Genomic DNA, 13240 nt, shown 5'->3' on the forward strand with positions numbered 1-13240 from the left:
TAGCTCTGCAGCTCACGTTCACTGACGTTTCAGAGGCAAACATTGAGACTAAGGTGTATTGTGACATATCCAATGGAAAAGCTCGCCCGTTCGTTCAGGCAGAGCTGTGCAAACAAGTATTTCGTAGCCTCCACGATCTCGTCATCCCGGAGTAGCGGTGACGACGAAGCTTTTATCTTATCGTCATGTGTGGCCCGGGATACAAAACGATTTCTATTAATGGTCTCGTGAGTGAGTTTCACGTTATGTTCAGGTGCCAGTAGGCAAATTCCTGGACACGACCGAGAGGTTTGCCCATATACATACTGAGGTCGTGGGACCGCTACCACTACCCGAAGGTCAACGGTATATGTTAACCATTGTTGACAGATTTACACGCTGGCCGGAAGCTATTCCTGTAGATAATATCCCCGGCGAGGCGCTAGCTGCTACGTTTACGTCCAACCAGATGGTGGAATCGTTGTCCCGCCACAGACTCGAACTGTAGTCCCCCGTTGGATGCTTCATGTAGTCTCCCTTGTAGCACGGTACCGTCGTCCAAGAGAGCTGTGACACTAAAGACACTGATATTACTTGACAGCTCCCTATTTTTACTCGGTAGTGCGCAACCGTTTTGCGAATGCACCTCTTCAAGTCACATTATGATACGCTAGTTTCGATGGCGGTTTATTGCAAGAGTTACTGGCAACCTCACTGAGTACGTCGTTTCGGCAATTCTTGCGCCATTGTCGGCACAAAATACTTTGCTGCTTCACATAGCACAAAGTTATTATCAACTAGCCCGTGCCTGACTTACGGGTACGGCTACAATCCACTGCTACAGATTCACACTAAAATTACTTTATGCCGAGACGCCGATACAAAAGCAATTATCTTTTTCTTAATCCATAGAGACAATACTTTTTCTTCTCCTTCTAAAAGTTTATTCGTTGCCTAGTCACGTATTTGGGCTTATCAGCTGTCTTTCGCTAATCTTTCTTCTTTAATATTGCACAGATTATAAAACTATCCTTGTACTGTTTAGAGGTATCAGAAACACGAATACCATTCTTATGTTTGGTTATTCTCCTGCAACAACCTTAGTCCCCGTGACAGCATGAACACTTTTTGAGATTATTAGGAGTCACAAATGACATTAATTTAATGTAATAAGTAGGAAAAACCGCAACACGGAGAACGCGACGTCAACAAAAAATATTCAGTGAACGCAACCCTGCTTACAGCTGATGATACTAACGAAATGGGAACATGGCGACAAAGTCATGTCTGAGCATTCATGAGCGTGTGTATAAATGCGGCTCTCGATTTGTTCGTGGCTAACGGCATTCTTGTCTTGAGGTATCACGATATCGACTGTTTAGTCTCATAGCTCGGTTTTTGCCCACTAGAAAACACGTGCAAACCAAAACAGTTTTTGATTGCGAATTTGTTTTATTCAATTCAATAATCGGGTTCGATCGTTATAACCGTCATTAGATCGATCTGTCTCCTTAAAATCAGTAAGAGAAACAAAATCAGTAACTGTGATTGCTCCCGTCACGTAATACAAAAACAAGGTAAAACTGTGATGAACAAAAAATTGCTCTGAGCACTATGGGACTTAACTTCTGAGGTCATCAGTCCCCTAGAACTACTTAAACCTAACTAACCTAAGGACATCACACACATCCATGCCCGAGGCAGGATTCGAACCTGCGACCGTAGCGGTAGCGCGGCTCCAGACTATAGGGCCTAGAACCGCTCGGCCACTCCGACTGGCGCACAACAAGAAACAAGAGGTTGTTACTGGCCTGGAGGGGTGTCCCCACTGATTGGTCTACCACTTCGCGCCAAGAACTGTGGTGACGGCAACTCATTTTATTGGATATACCAAAAATTTGGAGCGAAAGCAACCGACTTGCTCGCGCTGTTCAGTCGGCGCCATAGAGTCCCGTCCTTTGATGTTCGTTCAGGATAGGCAAAAGGCAAAAATGTCATCCTCAATTATTCTCTGGCGACGCCAGTGCTGACATGGCGGTCTCTGCCCTCAGAAAGGATAGACACCGGCTCTAGCCAACAAAAGCACAGAGTGGGACGTAGCCCCACTCTGCTAAACTGCTGCACTCCCCATGAATGCTTACCCCTCCTTAGAAATTCACTGACCAACTTCTGCTGACAAACTAGAACGCAGACCACACAGAGAGTAAATACGTGCCCAGAACTCGATTTTAAAAAAAAAAAAAAAAAAAAAAAAAAAAAAAAAAAAAAAAAAAAAGCACTCACACAAAATACTGGCAGAGAAATGAAAAAAATGTCACATAGAGGTATTTGACAGTTATGTCACATTAACCTCTTATATTTTTAAGTAACAAGACTCTGGCAAGGACTGACTTTGTCCTCCTTATTGTGAATTTCGTAATTGATAATGCAATTTCCGATCTTGCTGGTTTGTCATTCTCCCAGTTACTTTCAGTGATAGAGTTCACACATAAAAACAAGGAGTCTTCTGACTATAGCTGGGACGAAATTGCTCGTCGGGTCAGGAGTTATTACTCATCGACGAGTACTGCGTGGCAATCGATTGTGTTTAAAAGCCGTGCTGCATACTCACCAGTCAGCAATTCTTCCTATCTATCGTCAGCGTTCGAATATATATCACAAGGAAAAATTATTTGCAGTCACACCTTATTTTATTTCATGTATGATTCATAGTTCAAATGGCTCTGAGCACTATGGGACTTAACATCTATGGTCATCAGTCCCCTAGAACTTAGAACTACTTAAACCTAACTAACGTAAGGACATCACACAACACCCCAGTCATCACAAGGCAGAGAAAATCCTTGACCCCGCCGGGAATTGAACCCGGGAACGCGGGCGTAGGAAGCGAGAACGCTACCGCACGACCACGAGCTGCGGACAAACCGATTCGTAGCTATCTCGTTGTATGTAATAGTACTATTATTCTTGTTCAGTACTGTCCACATAACAACAGTGATCACTTTTCCTCAAAAAAAAAAAAAAAAAAAAAAAAAAAAAAAAAAAAAAAAAAAAAAAAAAAAAAAAAGGGCCCTTAGGGTAAGTAGTAATACCATTATCTTTGTTAAATACCGTCTACATACGAACGATGATTATCTTTTCTCAAATAATTCCTCCCTCATATTAACCTTCTTCCTATAACAAGCGAAAAGAATAACTGTGTTTTCTGGAGTAAAGCTCGTTTCACAATTCCCGCAAACGTGACGTAATTTTGAGGTCAAACACAATATCGACGGCGAATGATTGGCTAGCGAATAATATGAATATTATTGCTCCTCGATTCACTCGCAGTAATTTAAACTGTCCTCGTAGGTTCCTGCCTAACCACACACTCTGAAGTCGCTACACATTGGGAAATAAGGAGACAAATATTTGTGAGAAGAAAAAATTCAAATTTTGTTGCAGTTCATTTTAGTCGTAGCGTTTAAAGCCGTACTCTTAGGTTCCTGCCTGACCACACATTCGGAAATAGTCACCTATTCGGAAATAAAGAGCGAAACATTAATGAAAAGGCAGAACATGAATTTCATTACTGCTTGTTTCAATCGCAGTAATTAAAGCCATACTCTTAAGTTCCTGTCTAACCACATACTCGGAAATCTCTAAATATTCATTTCATTTCGTTCTCAGATAGGATTGAATGTAAATAACATCCAATACTGCAGAATATATTTGTATTACATTCATAAGAAAGTAACAGAACGTGTTAACAACGCTAACATGAAAAATGCAGATAACTGAGTGCGAACCAACAACTTTCAACTGCAGAAACCAGTACGTTATTCATTACGCTAGCACTTAATCATGCGCTGTTTAACTCCTGTCTTCGTTATCATATTCTATGTTGAAGGCTTGTATCGTTGATGCGTTATTAAGCAACAATTAATGATAATGGTGATGTGTTTGTGACAAATTTTCAATGCTCCGTTGAAATGGCATACTGCAGATCATAAAGCTAATCTGTTTCATTCTTAATTTGTAAATTATCGATGATAATAACTCAGTCGTAAGAGAGCACTTTTATATGAAGGCATTAACTGTCGATAAATTACTAACAGACATTTTATGACAGCAATAATTAAAATAAATCATTCCAAGAATAACATATTTTTGTAAATCTTCGGTACGCGTGCGTGAAATCTTGAAAGAGATCCGTATCGAATGCTAAGAAAAGTCAATAGCCGATCATGCTGCCGTCGATATTACACGTGACGTCAAAATGACGCCACGTTTGCGGGTATTGTTGTGAAACGAGCGTTACCCTAATTTCTGAAGCACAAAGTCTCTAACAGCCACGCAACTTCTAGCGCTACAGGCCATTCCAACTACTGCCCATTAAATAATGTCCCTGGCGCGACTTGTATCATACGATATGTTAGAACCCCTTCATGACTCTTTCAAAAAAGAATGAAAAACTCCGAAAATTGCATACTCATTCGTCACCTATTTCAAGCATCCCAGAAATTAAATGATTCAAACAACCAATGGAACTAGAAAAGGACCTTACAGTCTTCTATCAAGATTTAGAAAATGGCAAGATGTTATATTACTTGCTAGATTTATAGCACTTGAAGTTTGTACATAGAAGCAACGTGTTAGCAATGTGAAAGCATAATACCAAGTATCTCCGTTATACATAATATAAATCAAATAAGGTTACCTTTTAGCCTGGGCTCACAGTGCAGACTTACTACTAGAAGCTTAGTCTTTGTCGACTTCACTAATCAATTATTTGCGTTACATTACATAATATGTGTGAAACATGCATCTTTCATGGGTCAGTGCCCACCAGTCTCAAACATGCTACATGATTATCACAATAGCTCTCGTTTTAACAAAAATGTATGTTGTAATTCTTCATGATTTCCCGGCGATCTGTTGACATCTTGGATATTCGGGAATCCAGCCGGATGTTCGCGTCGTTCTCGCACGATATTTCAACAGCGTGCCTCGCTGTCTTCTTCAGTTGCTACCTGAGACTGGTCCTTGGGTCGATCGAGTCCATTATTTATGCCTGGGAGGAGCTGGGCGCTCCCTAACCGGTCCGCGCCGCGTCGTGTGTTGCGTCTGAGGTCCGCGCCCGCCAGACGCAGCTACATTGTCCCTCTCTGGTCGCCGGTGTTCCCTCCGCCGTCCGCGCCCGGCCTGACCGTCTTCTGAAGTCGAGTTCATGATCTGGGGTGTGTCAGATCTAGTCTCTAATGTCCGACACCTTGTCTCACGGCTGTTCTCTCGGTCTCCACTTCTATTTCTTGTAGAATCCCGGAGTGTCCTGCGTTGAGTTTTCACAAGCTCAAGCGCTGGATCCAGGCAGTGCTGATTTGGTATCCCGAGTCACGGTTGATTAGATTGTCTGTGACCTTAATCTCAATGGCTTCTTTAATGACACTGTCCCAAAATCTTGAGGTCTGTGTCACAATCTTGGTGTCATTGTAATCCATTGAATGACCAAGTTCCAGACAATGCTCTGCTATAGCTGATTCAGTTGCCTGCCTGAGTCTGGTAAGTACTTAGCAAGGGCCTCAATTTCGCAGTGACCCCTAGAAATGTGCCTGTCACAGCCTTCATCAGTGCAGTTGAGCAAGTGGCCAACACGCTACCTTCTAGTGTGGCCGAATAGATCCGAAGAGAGACCTGCAGGGCGCTCACCAAGACCAAGCCACCCAAATCCAACATTTCAGGCGATGAAAGGGTGGCACTGAGGCGTCTCCGGGAGGATGACAGCATTGTGGTGTTGCCCGCAGACAAGGGGAACTCCACAGTCATCCTAAAGAAAACAGAATATGACAGAAAGATGCAACAACTTCTGGAAGATCCTGCATACAGGTCAATAGCAAGGGACCCTACAGAGAAAGTGGACAAAAAGACCAGGGCTCTGTTGAAGGAGACGGGCCTGCCTGAACAAGTCATCAAGAAGCTGCGTCCCAAAGCGCCAGCACCACCTAGACTTTATGGACTCCCCAAGGTTCATAAGGATGGGCTTCCACTACGACCTATTGTCAGCAATATTGGCGCAGCAACTTACCCTACTGCGAAATACCTGAAGATGATGTTGACACCACATGTGGGTAAATGTGCACATCACATCTGGAACTCAGAGGATTTCCTGCAACGACTGGGCCAGCAACACATCACAGGCACAGACATCATGGTTAGTTTCGATGTGGTGTCTCTCTTCACACGGGTACCACTGAAGGAGGCACTTGAGCTTATTGGAGAGAAGTTCGATGGGGCTCTCCTTGACCTATTCAGGCATGTACTCACCTCGACATACTTCCTATATGGGGGTCAATTTTATGAACGAACAGAAGGGGTGGCGATGGGCAGCCCTCTATCACCAGTGGTGGCCAACCTATTTATGGAAAGGTTTGAAGAGGAGGCACTCTCTTTAGCCACATATCAACCCAAGTGCTTTTTTAGGTATGTGGATGATACCTTTGTCATCTGACCCCATGGTAGAGAGAAGTTAGATGAGTTCCTGATACATCTGAACTCTTGCCATCCGAACATTCAGTTCACAATGGAAATGGAGAAGGATGGACTACTTCCATTCTTGGATATTCTGGTGAAGAGAAAGGCAGATGGCACATTTGGACACAGTGTGTACCGCAAACCTACGCACACTGACTTATACCTGCAAGCCAGCAGTTGCCACCATCCGGCACAGAAGAATGGAGTGCTCAAAACACTGGTCCACAGAGCACAAACTCTGTCAGATCCTGATAGTTTGGCCACAGAAATAGAACACTTACGATCAGCAGGAATGGGTACTCCTCTAGAGATATCCAGAAGGCACTTCAACCTGCCAACCGGCCAAAGGATCCAGAAGAAGAACCAGAAGAGGCAAAGAAGATGGCATACCTGCCATACGCTGGACCTATCTGTGCCAAGATCAGCAGGATTCTCCAGAAATATGACATCAAGAGCATATTTTGCCCACCCACCAAAATTGGGGCTATGCTGGGCAATGTAAAAGATGACCTGGGGCTATGTAAGCCAGGTATTTACAACATACCATGCCAGTGTGGGATGTCATACATTGGCCAGACCACCAGAACTGTGGACATCAGGTGTAAAGAACACCAGAGACATACCAGACGCAGGCAGGCAACTAAACCAGCCATAGCAGAGCATTGTCTGGAACTTGGTCATTCAATGGATTACAATGACACCAAGATTGTAACACAGACCTCAAGATTTTGGGACAGTGTCATTAAAGAAGCCATTGAGGTTAAGGTCACAGACAATCTAATCAACCGTGACTCAGGATACCAAATCAGCACTGCCTGGAATCCAGCGCTTGAGCTTCTGAAAACCCAACGCAGGACACTTCGGGATTCTACAAGAAATAGAAGTGGAGACCGAGAGAACAGCCGTGAGACAAGGTGTCGGGCATTAGAGACTAGATCTGACACACCCCAGATCATGAACTCGACTTCAGAAGACGGCCAGGCCGGGCGCGGACAGCAGAGGCAACACCAGCGGCCAGAGAGGGACAATGTAGCCGCGTCTGGTGGGCTGCTGCTGCTGCTTTCATCTAGTACTTTCCCCTCTTTGGGGAAGTGTGAGGGGGAGTTTGTAGCCTTTTGGCTTTTACTCCCCTGTGTACATGTGTGTGCGATTTTTCTATATATTTTTGGTGTCTGTGATATGTGATGAATTGTTGTGAATGTGTCTGGTACTTGCCTGGGGTAGGCGAGATGATTGGTGTTATATGGGAAGGAACTGGACTAGGGATTGGGTATTGGGATTTTCTCTTCGACTTAATCGTCGAAGATCGTCATAGGGCGCTTGTGCTTATCGCGGGACATGTCATACCGACCTAGGGAGTGGATGAGTGCATTTCCGGATCTGGAGGAACCTTCATAGAAGGCCCTTGCCAGATCCTGGAAACGCTCTCTCAGGAGTGGGATTTCGGCTGCGGCGTGCAGGTCGTCTGTGGGGAATCCAAGAGGTAGATGCAGTGCCCTTCTGAGGGCGCGGTTCTGCAGCCTCTGGAGTTTGTCCAGGTGCTGCTTTGCCGCGTATCCCCAGACAGGGCATGCATACTCCATTACCGGCCAGCTCAGGGCCTGGTATACATTTACTGCTACTGGGCAGGGAAGGGAGCTGGTTGTGTTCAGGATAAGGTATACGATGGACATTCTGGCGCAGACCTTCCTGTGGACCTCGTCTATGTGGGGTTTCCACGTAAGACGAGATTCCAAGGTTGCATCTAGGTGGAGGTGGAGGGGGGGACGTTGAGGAGGTTCGCGCCTTCCGAGCCTGCGGGTAATCAGCATTGCCTGCGTCTTCTCAGAATTGATGGTGATGCGCCAGCGACGGGCCCAGGTTTCTGTGTCGTCTAAAACCCTTTGTAGCCTACGAATGACCAGGTCCTTGTTCGCATTTCTTGTGTAGAAGGCTGTGTCGTCCGCGTACTGCGCAGTGTGCACCAGGGGGGCCGTTGGAGTGTCCGCAGTGTACAAACTGTACAATACGGGCCCCAGGACCGATCCCTGTGGCACCCCGGCACGAATACGCCTTCTGGTGAAGGTGGCAGTTTCTACTTTGACGGAGAAAGTCCTATTCGTGAGGTAGCTCTTGATCAGCTGTAATATGCTCCCGGGAAACCCTTGTGTATACAACTTGTAGAGTAGTCCTCTATGCCATACTGAATCAAAGGCTTTGGCTACATCTAGTAGCATTATCCCGCAGTAGCCCCTGTGGTTGAAGCCCTCTGTGGCTGCTTCAACCATTCTCATGACCTGTTGTGGGGCAGAGTGGTTCTGCCGGAATCCAAATTGGAAATCCGGCAGAATTTGCTCTCTGGTAATATGTTCTTGTGTGGGTCTTAGCAGGAGGCACTCATAGATCTTGCTGAGAGTTGGCAAGAGGCTAATCGGCCAGTAGTGCTGCGGGAATAGAGGGTCTTTCCCTGGTTTGTGTATCGCGACCACTTCCGCATGTTTCCAGCAAGCTGGGAACTCGCGGGAACGAGTAATCTCGTTGAGGACGTTCGCGAGGTGTGTGATCGCTGTGGGTGGGAGTTTTTTGACTAACTGGTTTGTGACACTACCGTGCCCTGGCGCCCTTTTTGTAGGGAGGGATTGTAGGGAGGGACCTGATTACTCTTGCCACGTCCTCGGGGGCAAAAAGTATGGGTTCGTCCTCTGGGTCCTCCTCAGCATTGAGGAAGACAGCCAGTTGACGACTGACTACCTCTTCATGCTCTTCATCCTGGGGTTCTGCCGTTTGAAACTGCTTCTCGAAGGAGTCGGTGAGGGCGTTGGCCTTCCCAGCATGGCTGTAGACCAGTCCCCGCTCGCCGTGCAGTGGCGGCATCCTAGCGCGTCTTTTTGGGAATTGTTTGGTTGCTTGCCATAGTGTATGACAGTCTACTTTGAAAGCTGTGAGGCGGTTTTGCCATTGCTGGTTTCTGTGCTCATTGAGCGCTACCTTCAGTTCTCTCTGTTTCGGCAGTAGGTGGCGGAGCGCGAGCGATATCAGAGGCGACAGTTTCTTGGTATCGCTCCCAGTCTGTGCATTTGTAAGACGTCTGGTAACGTGGGAGTGCAACCCATTCTCCCACATCGACTTCTAGAATCACTGGGTTGTGGTCGGAGGACATTCTGTTAATTGTCCTTGGGGTCACAAATCCGGCGATCCTCCTAGTGAGAGCTATGTCTAACACATCGGGCCTGCTTCCGTTTTTCGGAAAATGTGTGGGCTCGACTGGACCCCATGTTTCGAAGTGGTGGGTGCGCGCTAGTTGTTGCAGTTTGGCGCCTGCTCTGGAGGTTACTCTAGAATTCCAGTCAGGGTGTTTGGCATTGAAGTCTCCCCCTATTACGAGTTTGCCTTCAATTTGCCCTAGAGCAGCTATGTCTCCCTCATCTATCTGGTCATGCGGGGGTCGGTAGATTGCAACAATTGTTAGGGGTCCAGTGGCAGTGGTTACTTCCACCGCCACTGCTTCGATTTTATTGGTAGCTGGTAAGAATACCTGGTAGTGGGGGATCCCTCTTTTTATGTATATGGCCACTCCTCCGCCTTGGGTTGGCCTGTCTTTGCGATAGCTAACATAGTTGGGGACTGTCCCTTTTATTCCCGGTTTTAGGTGGGTTTCCCCCATCATGCATATGTCGCGTCTGGCGGGCGCGGACCTCAGACGGAACACACGACGCGGCGCGGACCGATTAGGGAGCGCCCAGCACGAAACAGAAGTGGAAATCATAGTAACAGTCAGGAGATAGAGTACCCAACATCTCAGATCGGGTCTGACACATCTCAGATGACAACCACATCCGTTGAGGACGGCCAGAACGGGCGCCGACTGCAGTCAGAACATCCGTGACTGGAGGGGTCCATTGAAGCAGAGTCTGGCGGGCGCGGACCACAGATGGAACACTCGACCCGGCGCGGACCGATTAGGGACCGCCCAACTCCTCCCAGGCATAAATACTGGACTCGATCGACCCAAGGACCAGTCTCAGGTAGCACCTGAAGAAGACAGCGAGGCACGCTGTTGAAATATCGTGCGAGAACGACGCGAACATCCGGCTGGATTCCCGAATATCCAAGATGTCAAAAATATATGTCGTTCAACATTTTGCTCAAAATAATTGCGAAATTCAACCTGGAACCACTTTTCTTAAAAAATTGATCAGATATCATAAAACATTTTTCTGTGACATCGGAATGTTGTAATTGCTGTAATAATGTTGCTTGTTTGCATATACGTAACACAAGGAAAACTTATCTCTAGTACGTAAATTTGGTCAGAAGGATATGTTGTGAACTCGTCAGTTCATGAGAGCCTAACAGCTAACGCTCTAACGTAGTATCTTATGACCCTTACACTAGAAAAGCTTACTCATTTGTTCTTACTATTTATAAGTTTTATAAGGTGTTAATCTGGAGCAGAACGACACAAACAAAAAAATAATATCAAAAATGAAATCCTCTAGAGTCTCAATAGGCCAGATAAAATTCTTACCTAGTAACTAGGGAGTAGTAGATACGAGCAAATGTTGCATCACCCAGTGATAGCATTTCCCACGTTTTTACATTGCAAGATGAATGGGCATCAAAAATCATGTACAGTTCTTGTGATTCCAAAGTTTTCAAAAGTAGCTAAATATGTCTGTACAAAAAAATTGTTCTCCACAAAAAAAAACGGGTGTCTAAAATGCCGAATAAGACCTCTTAGACACGGCTCGGTTACAACGTTTCGTTGTGCAAAACCACGCTCCTTTGAAAGGGTGACTGTTTCTGTGGCTTAAAGCATACCGATTGTCTGTGTTGGTTGACACCTGTATTATTACAGCCGACACGGCAGTGACAACAATCACGTGCGAACAATTGTCTGTGTTTTAGCACGTGGGGAGGTCGGGAGGTCGCTGACCTGCGCCAGCCCAAAGGTAGGGAAGCCCTATGCTCTACCTGCTGGACAATGCTCGTCTCGGGTCTGCTTCATGTCCCACCTGCTTATGTAATAGTCATAAGATTCATTGGCTAGTTTAACAACTGTATACAAAATCACAACAGTACATGATAATCCTGACATGAAATCTTCCCTATATCTGAAGATCGGAACAAAAGTGCGACCGTGAAACATTTAGAAAAATGGACTTTAGCTTGATGTCTGTCGCAAATCAAGACAAAGCAATACACGATTTCGACAGCAGAAGTTAAGTGCATACCGTGACGCAAAGAATCTCATTTCTAGAATGAAATTTTTCACTCTGCAGTGGAGTGTGTGCTCATATGAAACTTCCTGGCAGATTAAAACTGTGTGCCGGACCGAGACTCGAACTCGGGACTTTTGCCTTTCGGGGGCAAGTACTCTATCAACATTTTTTTTTCTTTTTTATCAGAAACAGGGTGACTAAACAAAATATATTGATTTGTATAAACATAAATACAACAAAAAGGCCATCCTTCCGGCGGAATCAACACGAGACATTACATTCGAACAAGGCGAGCAATAGTCTGTATTAACAAGGTGTGGGAAAAAAGTAATAATAGTAATACTGAAGTAAGCTAAGTGGTGTGAAGCCATAAACAAAAAGAGAAGAAGGTGCGGGGGTATGATAAGACTTGCGGGCATCTGCTCGGCAGATGGAGCGTGGAGGCAGAGTGGGCAGGGGTGTCCCCGGCATCACTATCGGGAAGAAGCACCCGAAAGGAGGACAAACGCCAAGAAGGAAGAGACAGTTGGGGGAATGGCCAGCGTGCTTTGGTATCGTCCATAAAAGAAAGGGGGCACGTGTCCACGCACCTACTCCACTGTGGGTTACGATATAGAAATGTAATGCGATATGTCTTAGATATCAGTGGGGTGCGGGAGGGGGTGGGGGGGTGATTGTCGCCCGCGTTTGACACCATCCAGCTGAGCGCGGAAGTGACGTAAACATCGCGTGTAGTTACTTGGCGCAGAAGGCGCGGTAGGGCGGTCGGTGCGCGACTTCACTTTGGGCGAGGTTTTTAAATACTGCCAGAAGTCAAGGCGTGATTTGTCGCCATCATTACACATGTAGGTGATCGTCCACCTCTTACCCATACGATCGGATGATTTTTGGTGGTGGAGAATAAGTATCCTCAGGATGGATAAAAGTCCCTGGGTTAATCGAATCAGGCGGAACGCGGAGGTAACAGGCAACGAATTGCCGACCAAGTTTCCAGACGTCACTGGTGGCAGCACAAGTCAGTTGGTGGGCATTGTCATTCATGAGGTAGCACATCGAACAAAGCGGAGGGGATAGCGTGAAGACGTTGATTTGTGGCGAATTTTTCATATGTGACGTGGTACGATGTTGCCCGGACGTTGTAGGGTAGGAAACGCTGGTGGACATGACCCGAGACCGTGGGCCACCGCGTCGATGGATGCTTGAGTTCGATGTTGTTGCTGGATATGTGACGAAGCAGCGAGGTATAAAAATCTTTAGTTCGAGGAAGACGCGTGCTCGGTAAGTGAGTGTGAGCATAATTGAACTCGATGATGAAATCAGAAATGTGCGCCGTTATGGTCGCGGACATAAAAATTTCCAACAAGCTGCGCATAAGGAAGGGGGCCTCGTTCCACTGCTTCTGCGTGGTGGACATGAACAAAGGCGCCGCTCGCAGTCGCACGTTGACAAGGCCAAGGCCTCCTGCTCGCTAGGGAGGGGTGAGCGTTTCGTAACGGACCTTAAAGGGCGTACCGGCAGTAAGAAAGCATTCGAACGCAGCTGCGTCCAAT

This window comes from Schistocerca piceifrons, chromosome 1, assembly GCF_021461385.2.
Source record: "Schistocerca piceifrons isolate TAMUIC-IGC-003096 chromosome 1, iqSchPice1.1, whole genome shotgun sequence".
NCBI classification, from domain to species: domain Eukaryota; kingdom Metazoa; phylum Arthropoda; class Insecta; order Orthoptera; family Acrididae; genus Schistocerca; species Schistocerca piceifrons.